This window comes from Pinus tabuliformis, chromosome 5_2 (genome assembly GCF_031772625.1).
Source record: "Pinus tabuliformis cultivar Carrire ecotype Pingquan chromosome 5_2, CPIR1, whole genome shotgun sequence".
Lineage (NCBI taxonomy): Eukaryota > Viridiplantae > Streptophyta > Pinopsida > Pinales > Pinaceae > Pinus > Pinus tabuliformis.
The window spans coordinates 587,137,828-587,161,839 of record NC_142306.1 but is presented as its reverse complement, the minus strand read 5'-3'; positions in this window follow the sequence as shown (position 1 = coordinate 587,161,839).

The following is a 24,012-nucleotide window of genomic DNA, read 5'->3' as shown; positions in this document are numbered from 1 at the left end:
AACCATACATGCCTTGTACATGTCATGTGTACCATCTTCCTTGTTTTTACCTTATACACCATTTGAAATCAATGGGTTTCTTCCTAGTGGAATGTGAGATCCCAATTATATTTTTTCATAAAACTTTCATGTTTAACTACCATGTCCTTCTTCCATTTAGGTTTCCCTTTTTCCTCTTTAAAACTTGTTTCTTATATACTTACTAAACATGGGTCATTAGAGAAAAGTTGAAATTATTAGGTTTATTACTCTTGTTTTTCAATGATCATCCATCAATCATTTTATCTATTTGAACATCTCCAATGATTCTATGCCACATTTGGTATTTTCTTGGGATATTCCCTATCAAAGCTATCACATGATCTGGGATACTTGGATAAGATCTTGAAAAATTATCATGTTTATAATCCACTTTGTTTTAGGTGGAGTTTTCAAAATCTTGAGACCTAAATCCTTAGTGACAATAGGTTGTTGTTTTAGGATTTTGATCTTTTAAATAGTCTAGAAACATCTAACTTCCTCATCAACTATGACATCTCTACTAAATCTTAGCTTATCTGTGTTAACATTAACCAATATGTGGGATTTATGACTGTCACTATACTCTGTGATCATCAATTTATTTCTCTTTAGGTCTAACTTGATTCTCTTGTTATTTGGAGTCTATGCATCAGAAATAGAACCAAAAAACTTAAGATTATTGAATCTAGGCTTCCTCCTAGACCATGATTCATATGGAGTCTTATGCTTCATCACTGTCATTATTCAATAGGTATACTATTGTGAACATTGCCTCAACCCAAAACCTATTAGGAGCACACTTTCTCTTCATCATACACCTAGCCACCTTTGTTATTGTGTAGTTTCACCTCTTAACTACTCCATTCTATGGAGTGTAGGGTGTAGTTAATTGTCTTTTGATCCCATGTTTAGCACACATTTTATTGAATTGTTTGTAATAAAATTTCCTATAATTATTAGACCTAGGAGTTGTAATGTTATTAAATTTTTTCTACTAAGCATTATAACTTTTGAAAATCATTAAACAAACCACATATCAATTTCAAAAAATACACCAAGATATTCCTACTATAGTCATCAACAAAAAAGAAGAAATACTTAGCATTGATGACAAATGCCATGTTCATTGATCCTCAAACATTTGCATGAATCAATTAAACAAATCTCTTTGCTATCCAAGCTTATCCTTCATCAAATGGTTCCTTGTGTTTCTCCTCTTCCTAGCGAGCTTTGCAAACAACTTGAATCTACTTTTAAATATTAGAAAGTCCATCTACCATATTCTATCAAGCCAACTAAGAGAGGTAGGTTAAGTTAAGGTGCCCATAATACTGATGTTGAATTTTAGTGATGTTGATGTACCTTTGGCTGCTAATGCATGCTCTTTGACCTATTCAATATCAACCAATATGACAAGTATATGATCCTCCAAATTAAGAGCAATAATATTACCAGCCTCTTGGCCAATTATATAACATTTGTGATTCTTAAAATTGGCATTTAGATGGGAAACTACCTCATAATTTGACTCAATAAAAGTATATTAAGCTTCATACCTGACATATAACACACATTGAGGAAAATCAACATTATTTCTCCAAAGGAGAACTACACATTACCTTGGCCAACTATTATGTACTTTAACCCTGCACTTAAAATCATTTAATCATTCAAGGAATAATAGTGTACTTTGTGAACAATTGTGATTATTGATGAGGTGTTGTGACGCACCTGAATCAATGTGCCAAGTAGATGATTTGTGATGATAGGATTGTTTCTTGGCCATGAATGTAAACGAGGTCAAATCCTTCTCCTTTATATGCTTTATGACATGAGATTTCCACTCAAGCCCTCCATAGGTGGTTTTTTATTACCCAATCACTTTTTACAATAGTTCTTCATATGGCCACCTTGTCTCTATAGTGACATGTGATGGTCTACAAGGTATTGGTCGCATCTTCATCTTACCTAGATCCTTCTTCTTGTCCATTTTCCTTTACCTTAGGACATTGAATGAAAAGGCATATTTGAACCCATATCTCAGTTTTCTACCAAATAATCTCCTCCATCTATTTGTTGTAATAACATATTGCATAGCTCATTAAACTTCAAGTCAACATTCATAGTGGTTACATACAAGCTCTAAATAAAGTGCTCATGAGCATGTGGTAAGACATTTAGCTTGGTTTCCACCATGTCCTCCTCTTCCATCTTCCAACCACTGTCAGATAACTATTCTATAATATCCTTGATCTTGAGTAAATGCTCTTGTAATGATGGAATCCCATCCATTATGATTGAAAATGACACATTCTTCGGGTAGAAGGATTTTCCCTTGTCCGAAGTCTCATGCAAAATTTTCAAATGCTTCCAGATATTTACTAAAGTATTCCCTATTTGGACTTTAGCAAGCATTTCATTTGTCATAGATAACTTAAGTAGCATGACTAGTTTGTCTTAGTCATCAAACTTGTCTCGATCTTTGCTCACAATCGGTGGTTGGTTAGCTAGGAAAATAATAGTTAAGCATCTATACCAAGAAAATGCCAACATACATTGGTTCCACATATTGTAGTTCTTTTCAAAGTACATTTGGTTTCCTTATAGCATGATGTTAGATTAAGAGGCCATAGATACACACAAATCACTAAAAAATTATGTAAATTTCAAATAAATCTCTCCAAAATCAACCCCCAAAACATAGATTTTTCCAAATCTACTAAAAAAACAACATAGTAAACAACATATCTACTCTCAAACCACTTAAAAAACACATAGATCTTAATAGATCTATATTAAATATCCTAGCAAACTAATTTCTACATAAATCTAATGAAAAACAATAAATCAATAACTAATGCCTCAAGATTTATAAATCTAAGTAGCAATATAGGTTAAAAAACTCAAAACTAAACTACAATTGAAAACTACTTTCATAACTCAATACTACTTCCAATTCCATAGTGACAACTAGACTATTAAAATCACAAGGCCTTGGATTTCAAAGAGCTGAAATTGTAATAATGATGACATGAACACAAAAAAATAAAATACAATTATATTAATAATGAGAAAATAAAAACTATCTTATAAAGAATTACAAATTAGTTAAATTAATCCACTTTATAATTGTGCGATAGACTGAAAAACTTACTAAAATAACATAAAACATAAAATAAAATAAAATTGAAACAAACCTATATTACTTAAATACTCAACATACCCAACCAATAAAATAAAACAAAAAAAATAAAAAATAGGTCACATGATAGAGCAATAAAAATATTGAATTTTGAATAAACTTAATTAAGCACCTAACGCCATGCCTGACACTCTAATCATCACACACTGATTGATTACAAACAAGAATGACGCCATATTTACTCTCCACTCAATAATAATGGAGTGTGAATGAGACATACACCATATAATCCTTATGCATGTTCCACATGTGGCTTGCTTTTAACTTTTGTAACATGGCCCATTCAATTTTTTCTCCTGCAATTGGATGTGGCATGCAAAAGGCAGTACGAAAACAGAGCACCTACCAATTTCCATATATATCGAAACAATTTGTCCCTTAACTGTATCTTTGTCTCATATATCGAATAGCTATTCTGTAACACATATACGTTTGTCCTTTCCAAATTCTATGTCATGTCTTTAACATTGGGCCTTAGCCAGACTTACTAAACATGTAGATTATATTCTCACAATGAATTCCAAACAGTATACCATAACCTGAAAGTAAATATGCTATCAAAACATCTACCATTAAAAAACTCAGAAACTTCTACCCTTCAAAAAAATTCAAAAACTTCTAATTGTGTATGCATATAACATCAAATCGTGCATGGCCAACATAAAATATATTAAGTTGTCCATCCGGATATCGCCATGTATTGATCTAAATAAGTTTGTGATATCTGTATATAAAATTTTTTTGGCACGAACTAATTAAACAAGGGAGCGACTGTCGTAGCGGTAGTCCCTACCGGGGTTGAGAAACTCCAGTTTTTTGAGTTGCCACAATGACTTTGGCAGTAATTTTAACATGTTCGGAGAAAGGGATTATAATATTTTTGTAGAAAGGGATTAAGTTGCTTTAATAAATTAAAAAATTTTGATTTCTTTAAACATATTTTAGGTCACACGACATCATGTTTTAGACACATTGTACATACCCGCATAGGTGCACAACTACGGCACTAAGTGGGCCCATCTGTCAACCACTCGTCCACAGTGAAATACATCAACATGCATGTTTACCAGATGTAACCAGATGTCGCCAACATGGTTCGAACAAACTTCAACATTTGTTCATATTACCTCATGGCGCGGACACTTGCATTGCATGCATATATAAGAAAATTCAAATTTTTGTCACTAATGATAGAAGAAGGTGTTTCGAGATGAACTGTAACCAGATACACAAGTATTCAAAAGAGCTATAAAATTATTATACACCAAAAAGTTGCTGAAATTTTTTATTATTGATTGGGTTAAACTTCCATTTATAAATTATGGAATATAAATTGTTTTATAAGTGTTGCATTAGTTTCTGAATTGTTCCATTTATAAATTATGGAATTAAATTGTTTTATAAGTGTTGCATTAGTTTCTGAAGTGTCGTTGAGGCTCTCGCATGCAGCCTGGAAAATATGAATAAATTATACCTTCATGCATTACAAGTGCCTCTTAAATAATCATTTGGTCTCCAAGCAGTCCACGTTTCATCCATTTGACCTCACTTTAAAAAAATTCTTATTCTTCAGTGTTGGTTTCCTGTGTTGCTTGGTATCACAAATTACCAAATATCAAATCTTGTTTCCTACGAATATCAAATCTTGTTTCCTACATTGCTTGTTAGCACAGGCCAGTCTAGATGAGCATATTTATGGTTTTTAGATTGTTTCAAAGTTTCAGATTAAATAAGCACAAGAACATGGGAAAAAAAAAAGCTGTGTAAAATCCAAGCGATGTTTTTTGGAATTGTTCCCTGTTAATATTTGCTACAAGTTTTATGTTATGTTGCTGCTTTGTATGTTAGGTTGCTGTTCTGTGCAGGCACTTGGCTCTGGTTTACTATGGAAGGTTGGTTTACTGTGGAAGGTAGTAATCTGACTTTTGAAGTGTTCTAGTTTCCATCAAACCTTCATAAAGGAAGGTGTACAAGAACTTGCAACAGGATAAACCTGACAAGACGACTGCGGCCCCTGGAATGAGAGAAATGCTAGAGCTTTATCACAGAAATATATTTGATTATTTCCTCAAATGACAGAAACTCAAGACAATTAAGTTATTAACGCAGAATATTCTTGCAAACGAAACTTAAATTCTAATTATTTTTGGGTAAATTTACCGCAGGCATATGACTTTATCGCGCTTCATGCAAATGACGAGATGAAAGAAATGAAGAACTTTATCACAGAAATTTCTTGGATTTATTTGATTTTGAATCATGGAAATGCAAAAAAAATGAAAAAAATGTGGCACATAAATTCATGACAGAAAAATGCAAGAAATTCAGAGCACATTAACCAAGCTATGTCTAATGACGGATGGCCATCCAGCCCCAGGCTTTGGAGTATTTCATCGCCATCTAGCCTCCTTTCAAGCGTAGATTTGTTACATCTAGCCTTCTTTCAAGCGTCGATTTGTTACCCGAGAAACGCAGTCAGATTTGCCCTAGGGTTCCTTTCCGGTAACCACTCGATCCAACCCTGCCTTCCGCACTTCATTTGCACTGTATGTTTCGGTAAGATTCCTCTCTGAGTATACTCTCGGTGATGGAGGGCTTGTAACCCTTCCAATGTTCACCATTGTTGGCTATTGTCGGTTGTCGAGCTGCTACTTCGGCTCTGCACTTTTCCAAGGGATTTTCAACACTAGGAGACCATCCCTCAGGTGAGCGGCGGCACATTTTATGTCTATTGTGTTATTATTGCTCTGATTTGCTTCCCATTTTCTGTGTTTGGGATTCTAATCCACCTTGCATTTGGTTGTTGACAGGTTACAGTCCGTCGACCTTCCTCCTTCGCACGCAGGCTCAAACCATTAGGGTTTTGCTTCAGGGTAAGATCTCTGGCATATTTGTTTTCATTGTTTTGGCCTTACCAGCCTCTTATGTTGTCAACTCTTGCTAATTCCATGGGAATTCTGGTTGCCCTGGCATGCCTTGATACTCGGCTTGCTGCTCATTTGGTTTCAATCTCCGTTGGCGCTCCCAGGCGATGTCACAGGTGCATTTCGGGTTCTGGGTAGTCTATGTATTTGTTCAAACTCGTATAAGAGTTATTATTTATGTTGTTTCAACAGCCTAGCTTGTGCTACAGTTTAAAGGCCTCGACAGACTGTATTTGTTTAAGGGAAATAACCTCTTTTAAATATATTTGATGTTCTTTTCCTCCTTTGATAATTTGGAGGGCTTTGCCTCTTACGACGTTTAACGCATGTACACTGTTATTTTGTATTCTCTGCACTGATGTTTTTTCTCAGCGCTCGAATTCGGGGCTATTATTTACATAGATAAGAGATACTCAGAGATTCTCAGAAAAATTTAGAGCATTTTTTCATTCAAACTTATTAATCTTAATTATTACCTTGCCCAAATACATAAAGATAGTCTGATGTTGTGATGATCCGTTACAGGATCTTTCAGCCGAGCATAGACGTGATGCAGTAAGGAGCATGGTGTACAAAGCAAACTAGAGACTTCGAGATCCTGTCCATGGTTCTTTAGGAGTAATCATTGACTTACGGTAAAAATAGCAGAGCTGCAATCCCAATTGGCTTCTTCAGAAGCAAAGTTGTCTAAGGATAGTGGAATTAGGCTTAGAGGAAAAAAATATAATCATCAGTGGAGTTGGCTATCAGTTTAGTACTTTGGCTTGCCACAGAGAGTCATGAAATCAGGAGATCACAGAACAAACAAAATCAACATCAAATCAACGTTTTATCAGCTTTTTGTGCTACTACTATGCTAGTGAAACTTACTACTCTGATTGCAGGGGCAGCGGTGAAACACGAAGCATCAACAGATTGTGTAGCTTATCTTGATGAACTCACTTTGATGTAGCAGCCGAAAAAAAATAGAGGTAAGAGTTGCTGAACTTACTTTGATGTAAGAGTCGATAATAGAAAGGTCACCAGTAAGTAGACTTGCTCAGATCCAGTTAAAGAACTAGCACCAGTAGACCACCTATTTGAAGATCAATGTGTTTTCAAGGGGATGAAGAGGGGCATGAGGACTAAACACATTATTGTGAATGAAGACGAATGAAGACGAGGCAGGGTGACTGAACACATTGTTGTGAAGTGATAAATGGCGAGAAGAAGCTGACTGAGAGCACAGACACCTAGACACCTGGACTGCATGCAATCTATGTGTGTCTCTTACCGTATACAGCCATACCTCGAACTAGTTATCCAAAGTTTTAGGAAAAGCATAGAGTCGAGCCTGCCAAACTGCTTATCCTAAGTTTTAAGAAAAGTACATAGTCGAGCCCCAAACTCTTTATCCTAAGTTTTGAGAAAAGTATACAGTCGAGCTGGCAATAAGAGGTCGAAACAAAAACTTTCGATAAAAGTTTGTTGAGCAGAATATTTTATTTAAAACATTGGTTTAAACCTGAAATGTACGGGAATATATTGTTTGGTCAAAGTGATTTAATAGGAAGTCAACGATCGATCGATCGCAATAGTCCCTGCTATGCCGAAGGCAGGGACTAATAAGAAAAACATTAATTTCTCCGACTTCTCGTTGCAGTTGGAAAAAATTAAGAAGGTTCATGGTAGTGCTATATATAGCGATCCATCCCTTTTCAGAGTGACTTTGTTCTAAAAATGAGATATATTGGGGTATTACTGACAGCTTGGCCAAAATTGAAAGTGAAATAAAACTTATGTTTTTTATAAGTTTAGTTTTATTATTGTTACTATTGCAATTTATTTATTTATTATTTTAGATTTATTTTAATTCTTGATTTACTAAGAGTAAATAAGAATTAAATTACTTTTTATTTAAAAAAAACTTTGCATCTCAAGAAATTTAATCCCTCTTAGAATTTGGTAGATCTTGGTAGATCCAGAGTTAAAATGGATCTAGGATAGTTTCATTATTATTTATAATTATAGTTATTAATTTCATGTTTTTTTATTTTATTAATTTTAATTTAATTTAATTTTTATCGAGTGAAAATGTTAAAGATTATATCTCTACCATACTCAGATCAAATGTTGATATAGAAGTTAAGTTTACTTATGAACATCAAATATAAATATTTTTTTTATAAAAAGTGAATTGGTGGGAAATCTTGGATAAAATATAAGATTAAAATATTATATGTTACCCAATATTGATTACCACTCTCACCGAATAAAAAGTAGCTAGGGTGGGAGGAAATACTAATTAAAATGTAATATTATTACATTTTACCTAATATTTTCAGATAGCATATAATATTACAATATTATATATAAACATATTCATAAAAAAGTTTTACCTTTATCAGCTACATGGATTCAACGTATCATTTTCTACAATCTCACTAGCATAACGACATTAATAAATGTGATTGATAAACGTAGGCACATATGAAGAATATATGAATTATTAATAATATTAAGAATTAATGTTATTAATGTTATTATCAATAATATTAATATAATAATATAGAAAAAAAAAACTATTGTAATAAGAAAAATGATAGGCACAAAATGATAAGAATTTTGTGGTTGAGTTGCACCAAGTAATAGAACAATAGGCTTACCTAGGTCAGAAAGAGATATGTCAATAGGCTTACCTAGGTGAGAAAGAGATATGTCAGAGGATATGTTAAATTGAAACTGATTGACTAACTGACTTACCTAGATCAGAAAGAGATATGTCAGAGGATATGTTAAACTGATTGACTAAACCTCCAACTTGTAATTATAAATTACCAAGATTCAAAAATAATAATATTACATATTTTTTACATGTATATATATTATTACATGTTACATGTTTTTCTAAATGTAAATAAAATAATAATATTACATGTTTGTTGCATGTATATATATTATTACATGTCACGTGTTTTTCTAAATGTATATAGATGAAGGCTTCATTTGTATCTACCATTGATAAATATATAACAATATAAATAATAATACGAAAAATATATAACAACAGAAATAATTATACGAAAAAATACTATTGCAACATTTTTTTTAAAGTTTGTCAAGACTACATCTTCAACATGTTCAATATATCACCCTGATCCAGGTGGGGAATTGAAATGATGAATTCACATAAAGGAGTCTCTTAACAGAACACTTGATCATCATCTATCCAATACACTATTAACAACAAAAACATTATTATTATGACTATAATTAATAATAAAAATAATATTACAACAAAATTATTATTATTATAATTATAATATTAAATAATATTCAATCAATTCCATCATAGGAAGTTGCGGGAGGCCATTGAAATTGAGAAGCATGCGAAGAATCTCAGTAGGGATGATGGCTGGAAATTAAGTAAGAGCTCGATTCCTACCCTTTCTTCTTGATGTCTCAATTTATTTTATTTTTATTCTTTATTTTTGTTATATTTGTTATATTTTTATTTTTGTTTTGTTTTTAGTTGTAATTTATATATTATTCATTTTTTAATGAGACTTTTGGTCTTATTTTAATTTCTATCATTTTTCTATTAACTTTGTCTTTTCGACTTATCTTGGTCTTTTCTTTGTTCTTTTTTTTTCTATGTAAAACTATATCTATTATATTAACAGGGAGATAGTAAATTTACATCATGACCGTAGTCAAGCACTCTGCTCCTGCAGGAGGCAGTTCTGTCCAAAACAAGCACATTTGAAAATTGCCTAATTTTGTTTCCCACGCAGGGGAATGATCTCTGAAACATGAGACAATTCAAAAACTCAAAAAAGAACTGAGGTATACCAGAAACCCATAACCGAGTCGCCTTACAACTGTGCCCAGTGGAGAGGGGCATCCTACCAAAAAAGAAGCATGGGTGGCATCTCTATTCATCAATGGGCTCTTCAATAATTCGACACCAGCCCATATCAGGTGGTTCCTCTGTCTGTGTCACATTCTGAGCTTCAGGACCCAGATCTACCATCATCGCCTCCCGTGCGCTGCCCCTTTGTTCGTTTGTTTCCCGCTGAGGGGTATTTTCCGTAGCCAGCTGAAAAGATGAAGAGGGGTCCGGGATTGCCCTTGAATTTCCTGCATGAGTCCTTAAATCATCAGCTAAACTTTCCTCCTGAAAAACCACTGTAAAATAGGTTGTGATCTTGGGTCTGTTTAGAGCACTGTCAAAGGTGAATATGGTGGAACAAGAGGTAGGGATAGGTCCGGGCCGAGAGTTAGAGGCTCGAGATCTTCCTCTTCTACTGCGAGAAGAAAGCCCTCGCCTCGGAGGATGATTCAAGTCGCTAGAGGATGAATTCGTAGGGGCTCTTCTCGGCTGCCCCCTGCGGCTACCCAATCCAGGTCTCAATTGAGGAATCCTGCAGTTGACAGTGGCCCAGGTCCAGGAATGTAACTGTAGGGCAATACCTTGGATGCGGCGTTGCCTTCTAATTGAGCCTCCTCTGCCAAGTTGGGCTTTTCCTTTAGGTGTGCCAAATCCCTGCGCGTGTACGAGACCCAAAACCAAACGTAGAGATCAGTTGCCAAGAAATATGAATGAGAGGGCCAATTTGCGATACCTGAGCGATACTGGGGGAGGAGAATAACCAGCCTTGCAAGGAAGGCCAAGACCATCAGCGTCGAGGTCCAATTCCCCTCCTCCTCCCTGAATTTCTTTGCATGTGCTAAGGTATGCTGGCAAAGCGGAAGAGCCACCGAAATGTCCATCTTCCTCGGCCTTTCTCCAGCTTTGAAGTTACCAGCCTTGTCTTGGGAGTCTCCTCCCATTACTGCTCCCTTGATGGCTTGTGCCTTCCGCTGCATGCTGGTGCGTGCGAGTCTTAACTCCCTCACTACGAGCCTGGCGTTCCAGCTGATCCAATGGCCTTGCGTATCCTGAAAACCGTTCATGCGAATGTGCCGTGCGCTGGGTGTAATGACCACTCCACTATTCCTGTACTGGTCGGGCAAGTGGCATTCTGCCCCGCCCATCCTCTGTCCTATCAACTTAACTCTCATTGCAATCACCCGCATCCAGGGTTCTTTATTCTTTCTTTAATTGTTGTGATGTTTCCATTTTAATTTTTAATTTTAATTTTATTATTATTATTATGATTTATTTTAGATATTAAGACATGTATAATAGAAATATGAAGAATAGTTACCTTTTATCTATTTGGTCAGATTTTATTTCTTTTCAATTTTTAAGTTCCTTTTCCTAACCGTTATATATCTATATAGATATAGATATAGATATATATTTTGTTCCTTTTTATTGGTTTTTGATATTAATAATATTAATTATATTCATTTTTAATTAATGTATTTATATAACTAAATAACTACTTTCAATATTAATTTGACTAACTCTTCTCTAACGTTCATTTTACAATTTAAATTATTAAATTTGTTAAGCTTATTTTCCAACGGTTATTTCTGGAACTTGATGCATCTCCGTTATTTATACCTAATGATAGATCTAGTTTTTCATTATTGTCCTGAGGATGAACCACAGTAGATGGTTAACGTCAACTCAAATCCAATGATTTGATTAATCTGAAATACTTTCTGATATAGAGATATGGATCATAGAAGTCTGAACTCAATAATATTAAATAATATAATTAAATAAGAATGTGAACCCTTACATTAATAAACCAAAGGGAATAATAAACCTAAGAGATTAACACTAAAAACCCAAGGCATTATATACCCGAGTAATATTAAACCTAATGGAGTAATATTTTAAACCCAAGGTATATAAACCTTAAGATAAATACTATAAGTGAGGCAATCTTTGTCACAATGCGACATTGAACCATGGTTGATTTTAATATTGAGACAATCTTTGTGACAATGTGACATTTGACCATGGTTGGCTATGATTGACCATGGTTGACTATGATTGATATTATAAACCCAAGGTATTGATATTATAAACCCAAGGGATTAATACTAAAACCCCAAGGGATTATGAATCCAAGGGAATAATATTAAACCCAGGGGACTACTATCTTAAACCCAAGGTATATAAACCCTAAGATAAATATTGTAAACACTAAAATAAACATGGTTTACCATGATTCATTTTCATATAGACACAATCCTTATCACATTGCGACATTGGACCATAGTTGACCGTGATTGATATTATAAACCCAAGGGAATAATATACCCAAAGGATTGATATTATAAACTGAAGGGAACAATAAACCCAAGGGATTAATACTAAAACCCCAAGGGATTATGAGCCCAAGGGAATAATATTAAACCCCAGGGGCTAATATTATAAAGCCAATTTATATAAAACCTAAGATAAAGATTATAAAAACTAAAATAAACATTGTTGAACATGGTTGATTTTCAAATCGAGACAATCTTTGTCATAATGCGTTGTTGAAACAAGGTTGACCATGGATGTTTTTCATATCGAGACAATATTTGTCACAATGTGATGTTGGACCATGGTTGACCCTGGTTGAACATGGTTGATTTTCATATCGAGACAATATTTGTCGTAATGTGATGTTTGACCATGGCTAACCATGGATGCTTTTCATATCGAGACAATCTTTGTTAAAACGCGATGTTCGACCATGGTTGACCATGTTCGACCATGGTTGACCATGATTGACCATGGTTGACCATGATCAACCATGGATGACCATGATTGTCCATGATTTTCACATTGAGACAATTTTTGTCACAATGTGACATTTGACCATAGTTGACCATGGTTAACCATGGTTGGCTATCATTGACCATGATTGATATTATAAATCCAAGGGATTGATATTATAAACTGAAGGGAATAATAAACCCACGGGATTAATACTAAAACCCCAAGGATTATGAACCCAAGGGAATAATATTAAACCCAAGGGACTAATATTATAAACCCAAGGTATATAAATCCTAAGATAAATATTATAAACATTAAAATAAACATGGTTGACAATGGTTTATTTTCATATTGAGACAATCCTTGTCGCAATCTGACATTCGACCATGGTTGATGATGGTTCACCATGATTGATATTATAAACCTAAGGGAATAATAAACCCAAGGGATTGATATTATAAACCCAAGAGAATAATAAACCTAAGGGATTAATACCAAAACCCCAAGGGATTATGAACCCAAGGGAATAATATTAAATCCAATGGACTAATATTATAAATCCAAGGTATATAAACACTAAGATAAATATTATAAACACTAAAATAAGCATGGTTGACCAAAGTTCATTTTCATATTGAGACAATCCTTGTCACAATGCGACGTTGGACCATGGTTGACCATGGTTTATTTTATAAAACATGGTTGACCATGATTGACCATGGTTGTCCATGGTTGACCATCATCGTTGATCATGATCAAAGAGACTTTAATCAAGGTTGATCATGGTTGATGAAATTCAACCATGGTTAATCATGGTTGACCATCATTGACCATGGTTGATTGTGGTTGACCATAAAGACATTGGCCATGGTCGACCATATTCAAGCATGATTAACCATCATTGATCATGCTTCACTGTAGAGACATTGATTAACCATTATGACCATGGTTGATGATGGTGGAGCATGCCTTACCCTCATTGAACATCTTTGATCAAGGTAGATAATGGTTGACATTAATTGTACATGGTTGAACATGTTTGACCGCATTCAACCATGATTGACCATATTCAACTTTATAAATTTTTTAATATTTTTTATTAATTTATTAAGTAGTATTAATTAATTAATAATTGATTTAAGATCATTTATTTATAATAATTAATATTAATATATTAATCTAAACATGGTTAAATTAATGTTCAATGTTATGCAGTATTTTCAATTATATATTGTTTATAATAAAATATTGTTATCTATTTATAATATTATTAATTATTATTATTATTATTTATTTTTAATAATATTCAGAGTTAATATTATTGTTTATTAATATTTAATAATGTTATTGTTTAATAATGCTTATTAATTTAAATTAAATGGTTGATATAATAGTAATAATAATTCCCATGGGGCTTTGGATAGATGGTGAATGGGTGCACTGTTAAGACACTCCTTGCAATAGGTCACTGGTTCAAATCCCCGTGAGTGCTTACCTACCCAAAATAATAATAATAATAATAATTATTATTATTATTATTATTAATAACATAAATTTATAATAAATGAAAAATAATATCAACTTACCTCTCAACTATAAAAAAAACATCCAATTAATATTTTTTTTGGAAAGACTAGATAAATCAATATATAAATTACTAAATTAAATTATCATAATCCATATTACAAAAAACAATTTAAATAAAAACTAACCTAATAATACAATCACAACTATATTTTACAAAATATATTGGCGATATAATTCCTCAAGTTGGAAAATTTCAATATTGGTTAAGTTTATACTCATCTTCATCATTAAAATTTTCATAGTGTTTCTCAATTTCCAAAACTTTTTAAATTAGGTAAGAATTGTAGTAGGGTAGTTGGAATTAAGGTTTTAGTTTGATCCCAACAAATAAGAAATAATGAATAAATGAGTACGGGATAATAGTTGATTTGGAAATGCAATATGCTATTTAAAACAAGCTTTAAAAGAACAAATTATTTGATCAATATATAATTTAGCATAAAAATTTGTTAAAAAATTAACTTTTTCAATATCGTAAGAATTTGCACATGTGAATGGTTTCATAGTTATGATAATCTTTTAAATTTATATACAAAATCTAATATTTTAAAATACAAAATAATATTACATTATAGTAAGATGGAACTTCAAATCCAACATGGCACATCAATACGGATGCTAGAAAGATAAGTGCCATGCTGGGCCTTCAAATCCTATCATGGGGTGGTCCATCAATAAGGGCGCTAAAGATTTAAGTGACATTACTCTCACATTTTAGCTCAATTTATTTCACCAAAAAAGGATTGTTTGTTAGCAATACAGGTTAGTATTGCTAACAGTGAGGAGATGGCTGTCCTCACTGTTGGTTTGACACCTGAGTTTGATAGGTTTTGCTACCTTCGGAAAAAAGGTTAGTATGGAAAATGGGTCAAACTCCATAAACCCTGCTTAAAATCACGTAATTAATGTACATTCATTATTTGCTCCTTTTAAAATCGTCACGGTTTCTTTATCACAATGTCACATACTTTGCTGATGGTCTCTTCCTTCGTTGCACAAAGGACTGGTAAAACGATATTGTAAGACCTCGGTAATGGTAGAGCCACCAATCAAATGCAAAAGTTAGTGTGGCTTGGAGCTCAGAAAATGCAGAAATACACCATTAGCCTCTACGCAACTCAGAAATCTGGAATTTTATAGCTGGAAGGTGAGCAAGTGTTGGAGGACCAGTAATTGTTCTTTGTATTCATTGTTTTCTCTTTCCTCAAAAGGAGCATAACGCTTAGTTACTCTTTCTAGAAAGATGTCGAGGGAAATTCCAAAAGTGCTGCTCATAAATGTTGAACTCAACAACAAAAAAGAAATGCCAACATTTAGTGTCGAACACAACTCCTTCACAGTAGTGTCACAGCAACAACAATCACGTATAGGTTAATTAATTAATCGCACAAAACAACGCCTCATTCATTCATGCACATCTCTGACCAGTGGATTTTTCTCACTTTTCTCATTATTTTAAATCTATTTTTAAAGTAACATTATTAAGTTTTTTTAAACTAATGTTGTGCACAACATCTCTGGCATATATATATATTAGCGGACACACAAACACATACATATATTAACTTTTAAATGTAATATTATGTGACAACATTTCCCTTATGTATTTGTTTGGGAGCATGCAATTATACTATTGCTAGTATTTTGACTACCCATTAGTTTGCTATTTGACTCCAAATTAAATAGTATTATCTAAAGTAAACATTATAAAGTAAAACATATTTATCTTTTTAGGTTTTTTCTTTTTGTTTTTCTATTTTATTGGCTATACTTTTATTTTGCAATAATTTCATTTTATTAATGTAATGTACCATTGTAATAGTTAATGATCAAATGAGAAAATTACCTAGTACTTGTTTTTTTGAGGTTGTGAAAAATCATTTGATTTTGAAAATTGGTGATTCAGAATACACCTTTTTTTTAGTATATTTTTGGCAATTTAAATTTTCTTATATATCAAGTATGAACATTTTTTAAAAAATGTTAGTGATTTTCATGCCGATTTTAAAAAGTGTTGATGAAGCATCAACACATTTTTTTAAAGAATTTATTTTTGTCACTTTAATTTTTTATATATATTAAGTATGAACATTTTTTAAATGCTAGTGATTTTCATCTTGATTTTGAAAAGTGTTGATACAACATCAATCCTTTTTGTTTAAAAAGCTTATTTTTACACATTAAATTTTCTAATGTATTAACTATGGATATTTTTTTTAATGTTTGTGATTTTTATGTTGGTAATAAAAATAAAAAACATATAAAAAGAACTCAAATAATAAAAAATAAATATAAATAACAAAAAAAATGTAAAAAAAAAACAAAATTAAATTGTAAAAAAAAAAAAAAAATCAAACAAAAAATTAAAAATTAAAAATAAAAATATCAAAAAATAAATAAATAAAAAATTTCAAAAAAACATATAATTTAAAGAAAAAATTGAAAAAAAAATAAAACAAAAGAAACAACAAGAAAAACATCTATACCGGATTTTAAGCTAAAAGAAATACAACCACCTAATAATAATAATAAAACTAAACAAATATATAGAGAAAAAATTTTGATTTTTTTTTAAATATTTAAATAAAAAAACAAAATTTAATTAAAAAAATGAAAAAAAAATCATATAAAAAAGACAATTGAAAAAAAAAATAAAAATTAAGATTAAAAAAAAATAAATAATAAAATTTAAATTTAAAAAAAATCAAAACAAAACAATTAAAAAAAAATAAAAAAATCACCGCCATACCTAAGCGGTGTTGGCCGCGGGCGTGGGTGCGGAAGCAGGCCGCACGCAACCGCTTCTATGCTCATACCCGCGGCCAACCCCGCACAGGGGCTGGAAGGGTCGATTACGATAATCAACCCTGCAGCCCCTGGGCATGGTTTGCCACGAGTGTGGGTGGGGACGGGTGTGGCTGGGGAGGCTGGGTGCATGCGGCGCGACTTCCCGCCCGTGCTTGCAACCAACTCTGCCCAATGGTGGCAAGAATTTTATTTCTTTATTTATTTATTTATTTTTTTAATGGTTTTGATGGTTTTGTTTTGTTTATATATATATATATATATATATATATAATTTTAACATTTTAAATCGTTTTTTTTTTTAATTATTTATTTATTTATTTATTTTAATTTTTAATTGTTTTGTTTTGAATTTTTTATTTGTTTTATTTTTTATTTTTTAATTAATTTTATTTTTTAGGTTATGTATTTTATTTTTTATTTTTTTAATTAAAAAGAAATTGTTTTTTATTTTTATTTATTTTTTGTTTCTATTTTGGTTTTTATTTTTTTTGTTTAATTATTTATATTTATAAGTTAATTTTATTTTATTTTTTTTAATTTAATTTAATTTATTTATTTTTTGAATTCTTTTGTGAAGTTTTTAGTTTTTTCTTTTATATGTTTTATTTCTTGTTATTATTTTTTAAGAATTTTTTTGCTTTTTTTTTTTTTTTTTTCTATATTTGAATTTTTTTATTGTTTTTACTTTATTACACTATTTGAAGTTTTGTTTCCTTTTGTATTATTTTTTGTATTTTTTTTGTTGTTGTTTTCAATATTTGAATTTTTGTTTTTTTTTTTAATTATTTTTGTCTCTTTTTTATTTTTTTTTTCAATATTTAAATTTTGTTATCTTTTGTATTATTTTTGTATTGTTTTTTAATTTTTTATCAATATTTGAGTTTTTGTTTTCTTTTGTATTATTTTTTGTGTGTTTTTTTTATTGTTTTTATTTTTTTCAATATTTGAATTTTTGTTTTCTTTTGAATTTTTCGTTTCTGTTTCTTTATATATATATATATATATATATACAGGGTTTGTGTTGATGTTCGTCTAGCAATCCAATCCCATTATGTGCATTTTGATAATTGATTTTAAAAATTTCGTTATAATGAATAGAGTCTGCCCCCACAACGTATCAATTTCATGGTTGGTATTTAAGTTTTCATTACAATGGGTCGAGTTCACCTACACCGCGTGTCAACTTGATGGCTGATTTTTAAATTTTTGTTGTAATGTATCAAGTTGTCTAAGATTTTAAAATAACTATATATTTAGCATTTAAAGAATAAATTACTCTTGGTATAATAACTCTTTCATTCAGATGTTCATTTTTAAAGTTTTGTCATAAAATTTTTCCATAATGTCATGCTTGAAATATTTTGAAAACTTGAGAATTTTTTGTAGTCATAATCTTTGGTTTTAATTGCATAGTTGAAAATTTGTCAAGATTTTAATGTTTTTCTATGTCATGATATTTTATCTTTAATGCTATAGTTGAAAACAATTACAATTTTAGGGTTTTTTAGAGTTAAGATATTTTATCTTTAACAACATGGATGGAAATTGCTGGAATTATCATGATTTGTGACATGATATTTTATCTTTAACATCATGTCCGAGAATTGTTGGAATTTTACAGTTTTTCAAAGTCCAGATATTTTATCTTTAATTCCATTGCTAAAAAATGTCAAAATTGTAACCCTATTTTTTTTTGTTATTCCCAAATCAACACTTATTTTTTAATGGTGTTTTTCATACATTTTGCAAAAAAACAAGAGTTTTTAGTCCCATTTAAAAAAAATATGTTGAAAATTACCCTTAAAAAAGACATCATCTCACATACACAATTTTCATTTTAATTTTTTTTTTTTTTTTTAATATGTTTTTTGAGTTTTTAAACTAGAGTACCCATTTTGAATTAATAATTCTCATTTAATTGGTAACTATATTTGTTGTCATATTTTTCATATCAGTATTAACATTTATAACATTTAAGCTAGACTCCCACGTATGGGTTGGCTAATAAACTTTTCCAAAGCCATTGAAATATATTTTTATATTCTGAAATTATCATGATTAAGTCATGAACCATGGGACATCAGAGGATAGTGAGTATATGCTAGATGATAAGATTTTTCTCTTAAAATTACAAGTATGGATGTGTTTTCCGAAACCAACGAAACTTTTATAGTTTTTTTTTTTTAATTAAATTATTTAATCAATGTGGATGTATTTGTTTTCAAAAGTGTTTTTAAAATAGTTATTATATTTTCATTGATATTGATAATTTTAATTTTAAATTTTAAAATAAACATGGTTAAAAAAATTAAATAAAAAATATTTGTAAATTATATTTAGAAATTAAAAATTAATTTTGAAAATATTAGTCTAGATCCATTTTAGTTTCAGATTTGCCAATCCCTGAGAGGGATAAAATAGATCAATACCATAGGTTATCATAAACATGAAACTCAAAACCAATGGTCATTTAACCAAGTCAAATTTACCTTAACTATCGAACAAAATTAATAAAAATAAAAGCAATCGACATTTAGTAACTAGTATATTATAACACTCAATGCATTTTTTCATTTCAATTTAACTATATTTAAACTAAGTGGCAAGAACTAGCTACTATGTAGCACTGATTAGAATTTATAATTTATTTATAAATATAAATATAATTGTAATCATATATATGTACACGGAAGGCGTCCATTTTTTAAATTGGTTAGGCTAGGCATTCGTCTACCCTTTTCATCTTTGTTTGGGATCTGTCCTTTTGCTATTTTTCCCATTAAGTGACATATTTTATTTTCATATTTCCATGTGAATAGCGTGCTCAGAGTTATATTTACAATTTTACCATCATAGAGCAGAGAGGAATGATGTGGTGGCACTCCGCCGCCATTGAACGCCAGATTTCTAATGGCGGCACGACCTTATGTTACAGGTAGTGGAACCTTTGATAACTCAACCACGGCCGGCATCTTAGAGTACGCGCAGGTTTCAAATTCATCCTCTCCAGCTCTCACCTTTAAGCCAACGCTTCCAGCTCTAAACGATACCTCATTTGCTACCAAGTTTAGCCAGAAGCTAAGAAGCTTGGCCACACCACAGTTTCCAGCAGCTGTTCCTCAGAGCGTTGATAAACACTTTTTCTTCACCGTTGGTTTGGGATTGAATCCATGTCCCAAAGGGCAGAAATGCCAAGGTCCTGGAAAGTCCACCATTTCCATTTAATTACACGGGAACTCCTACCAACAACACGCTAACTTTGAATGACAGGAGGCTTAAATTGGTTTTGCAAGATACAAGTATGGTTGGGCCAGATAACCATTGCCTCCTTCTTCACATATATGATTTCTTCGTAGTTGGGAAGGGCACGAGGAACTAAAATCCACACTCTGACCCTAAATACTTCAAATGGTGGATCCTCCCGATAGAAACACCGTCGGAGTTCCCAGTGGAGGTTGGGTGGCTATTTAATTCCAAGTTGACAACCTAGGTAATGTTTTTTACATGTATCCAATCAATTCCCTTGTTACAATCCTGATCACATTGATCAAGTTATATTGTTCATATCTGTTTTATTTTGATAATTATTAGGTAATTCTATAGGTATTTAGTTCATGCATTGTCACTTGGAGCTTTACACGAGCTAGGGATTGAAAATGGTATGGGTTTGTTGAAGCCCCGAAAATCGGGTCGACAACAAGGGGGATACCCACCCGGTCCAGACCTTGGTTGGCAGCTCCTTATCTGTTTGGTATAGCGGGTCCGACTGGGGATAATGGGACTAGTTTCCCAATCTATGGGTGTGTGTGTGCAGAGTTGGATGATGCTGATCTACAAGTTCTAATCTAAGCTACTTTAATCTAATTCTAATGATATTGTAATCTAATGAAAACAACACATCTAATCTATGCTAACCCAGGGTGTATTTCTTCTATTATGCAATCTAAAGAGATTTCAAACAATAACCGGTAATAAAGATCATTCAGCTATCATAAGAATAGAAATCAATTAAGATGAACCACTTTGCATAAGAAGTTAGGAAAAACAGTTGTGAACAGCATATCACATAATAAGTTATTCATACATTAAACATAAATAAATTATTCCACCGTACAAAAGTGCCAAATGGTAACTCACACATTCATGCAATAACATATAAACAACTAAAAACTGTATATCACTTCAAGAATATAAGCAGAAACGGCCAAGAGATAAAAGTACCATTTATGACTAGTCCTACTGATAAGCTTCAAGAAAAAATGATTTATCTCTACTTGTTTTAACATCTACTAAGAGTACAGAAGTGCAACATCAGTAGCAGATATCAAATGCAAACATTAATAAACCTTGATCCATCCATTCATCAAAACTGCCTGAAATTTCTATCTTATGATATCTTCTGTCCAATTGCATACCTATTGCATCATAAAAATCAGGATGAATTTCTGTTATGGATTGGTGATCACGTAATAGGAAAGATGACAAGCCAGATTGCGATTATGATTTTTTAGTTTTAATGGCCTGTAATCTACTATGCGTTAAAGTTAAGCTTTTAGCAATTTCTCGTAAAAGGAAAGTTTCCACATATAAATCACTAAATAAATCAATGAAGAATAGATGGAAATTTTTGGAAAGAGATTTATCAATTAACGTGAATTGTTGGTGAGTTTCAAAAAATACTTTTTTTTGTTGATGATGTTTTGGATGACATAGAAGTTTCTCCTGAAAGACTGATATTGATTGATCGTGGAATTGAAAAAGTTCTGTATTTCCTTGACACCATTTAGTTTTCCAAAATGGTAATACATCTTTTGAATGTTCTTTGATAAGGTGCTCAATATACCATAGTAATCTATCGAAAGTCTGAAAATTTAAAACACAATCCGATTTTGTACAAAATGAGTGCAAGCGAAAAAGAATACAATGATTATTTGTACAGCTAGTGTTATAGCACAATTGGGATTGACTTGAAATATCTTCTTCTTCATAAGAGCTGGCCAGAATTATGGGATCCGAGTAATTTCGAATTACGTCTTGTGAATCAGAAAACAAGTTATGATTGGGAATAGGCATAGGGGTTTGCTCATGATACGAATCATAGATCGGGATATTGTTTTGGATAGTAAAATCATGCAAATGATCTGTCACTCTGGAATGAGGATTGACTGATATGATTCTTGGATTGGAATATCTCTCATTATCTGAGCTCTGTTGAGTTACTTGAGATAAATCAATATCACCATCATCATCATAGTAGCTATCATAAATGATTTTACTGGTCTCTCTAGATTTTTCTTTTTCATCCAATATTTTCAGAAAAGGAAGGTCAAGTCGTTCTTGTTTATTAATGACCAAAGGATGTTCTATAGCTGCCTCTTTATTTTGAAAACCTAATGGTGATTTATTTGAATAATCCTCTGTACTTTTTGAGATATCATTAATACTGAGGGGGAAAAAATTATCATCACTAAATACATCAGGATAAAGAGAAAAATGCGATTCCGAAACAATGCATTTGAAAATATCATTGTGAAAAAAATTCTTGTTCATCACATTCACCGTAGACATCGGGCTTTAGATCATACCTTTGCGTGTTTGTATTTTTCGAAAGAGATTTAATTTGCTGTTCTAACCTGGGCGTCTGCATTTGTTGACTTGCGATGATATTATCGAACCTTGTCTCCAAGTTGTCTTTTGGTTCCAAGGCAGGCTTTCTTTCAACATCTTTGCTTTTATCTTCTTGCGTTAGAGCAGGCAGGTTTCCTAAGCTTTGGGAATTTTCTTCATCATGAGTGATTCGCACATTTAAATTGGAATTCTCATTCCTATTAGAAGAAAATAAAAGAAGACTCAAACTAATTTCTGATGGATCAAACATAGGAGGTAGGGAATGTTCAGAATAATCTGAAGATTCTTCATTCATGAGTTCATTTTCAAGATCATATTTTAGACAATCAAGATGAAATCGCATATTAAAATCCCTAACAGATTCATCTTCTTTTTGTAGATACTCAATCTCATCATATACTTGATCATAATCATAGCAATCAAATTTACAGATGAAATCTTTGACAAATTGGTCCCAGCTGTGAATTGAGGCAACTGGGAGGGTTCTACACCATTTTCTAGCTTCCGCTGTGAATGTAAGAGTAAAAATTCTGCATAAAACGCCTTCATCAATTCTTTGAAAGTTCGAACTTGAAACTCTTTGAATAAATTGAAGAGCATGATTAAAAGCAGAAGAATTATTCTTACCATTGAATTTTACCTGAGACAAGAGTCTTACCACTTCAGGTGGAGTGTTGGAATAGGCACGAACATGGATGCAACTCCAAATGGGAAGTTTGTGAGCAACCATCCTAATTCAAATGATTACGATTTCAAACCATTCCAACAGACACTAGATGTTCAGGCCCTCCTTCTAGCGCCAATTATGTTGAAGCCCCGAAAATCGGGTCGACAACAAGGGGGATACCCACCCGATCCAGACCTTGGTTGGCAGCTCCTTATCCATTTGGTATAGCGGGTCTGACTGGGGATAATGGGACCAGTTTCTCAATCTAAGGGTGTATGTGTGTGCAAGGTTGTATGATGCTGATCTACAAGTTCGGATCTAAGCTACTTTAGTTTAATTCTAATGATATTGTAATCTAATGAAAGCAACACATCTAATCTATGCTAACCCGGGATGTATTTCTTCTATTATGCGATCTAAAGAGATTTCAAACAATAACCGGTAATAAAGATCATTCAGCTATCATAAGAATAGAAATCAATTAAGATGAACCACTTTGCATAAAAAGTTAGGCAAAACAATTGTGAAC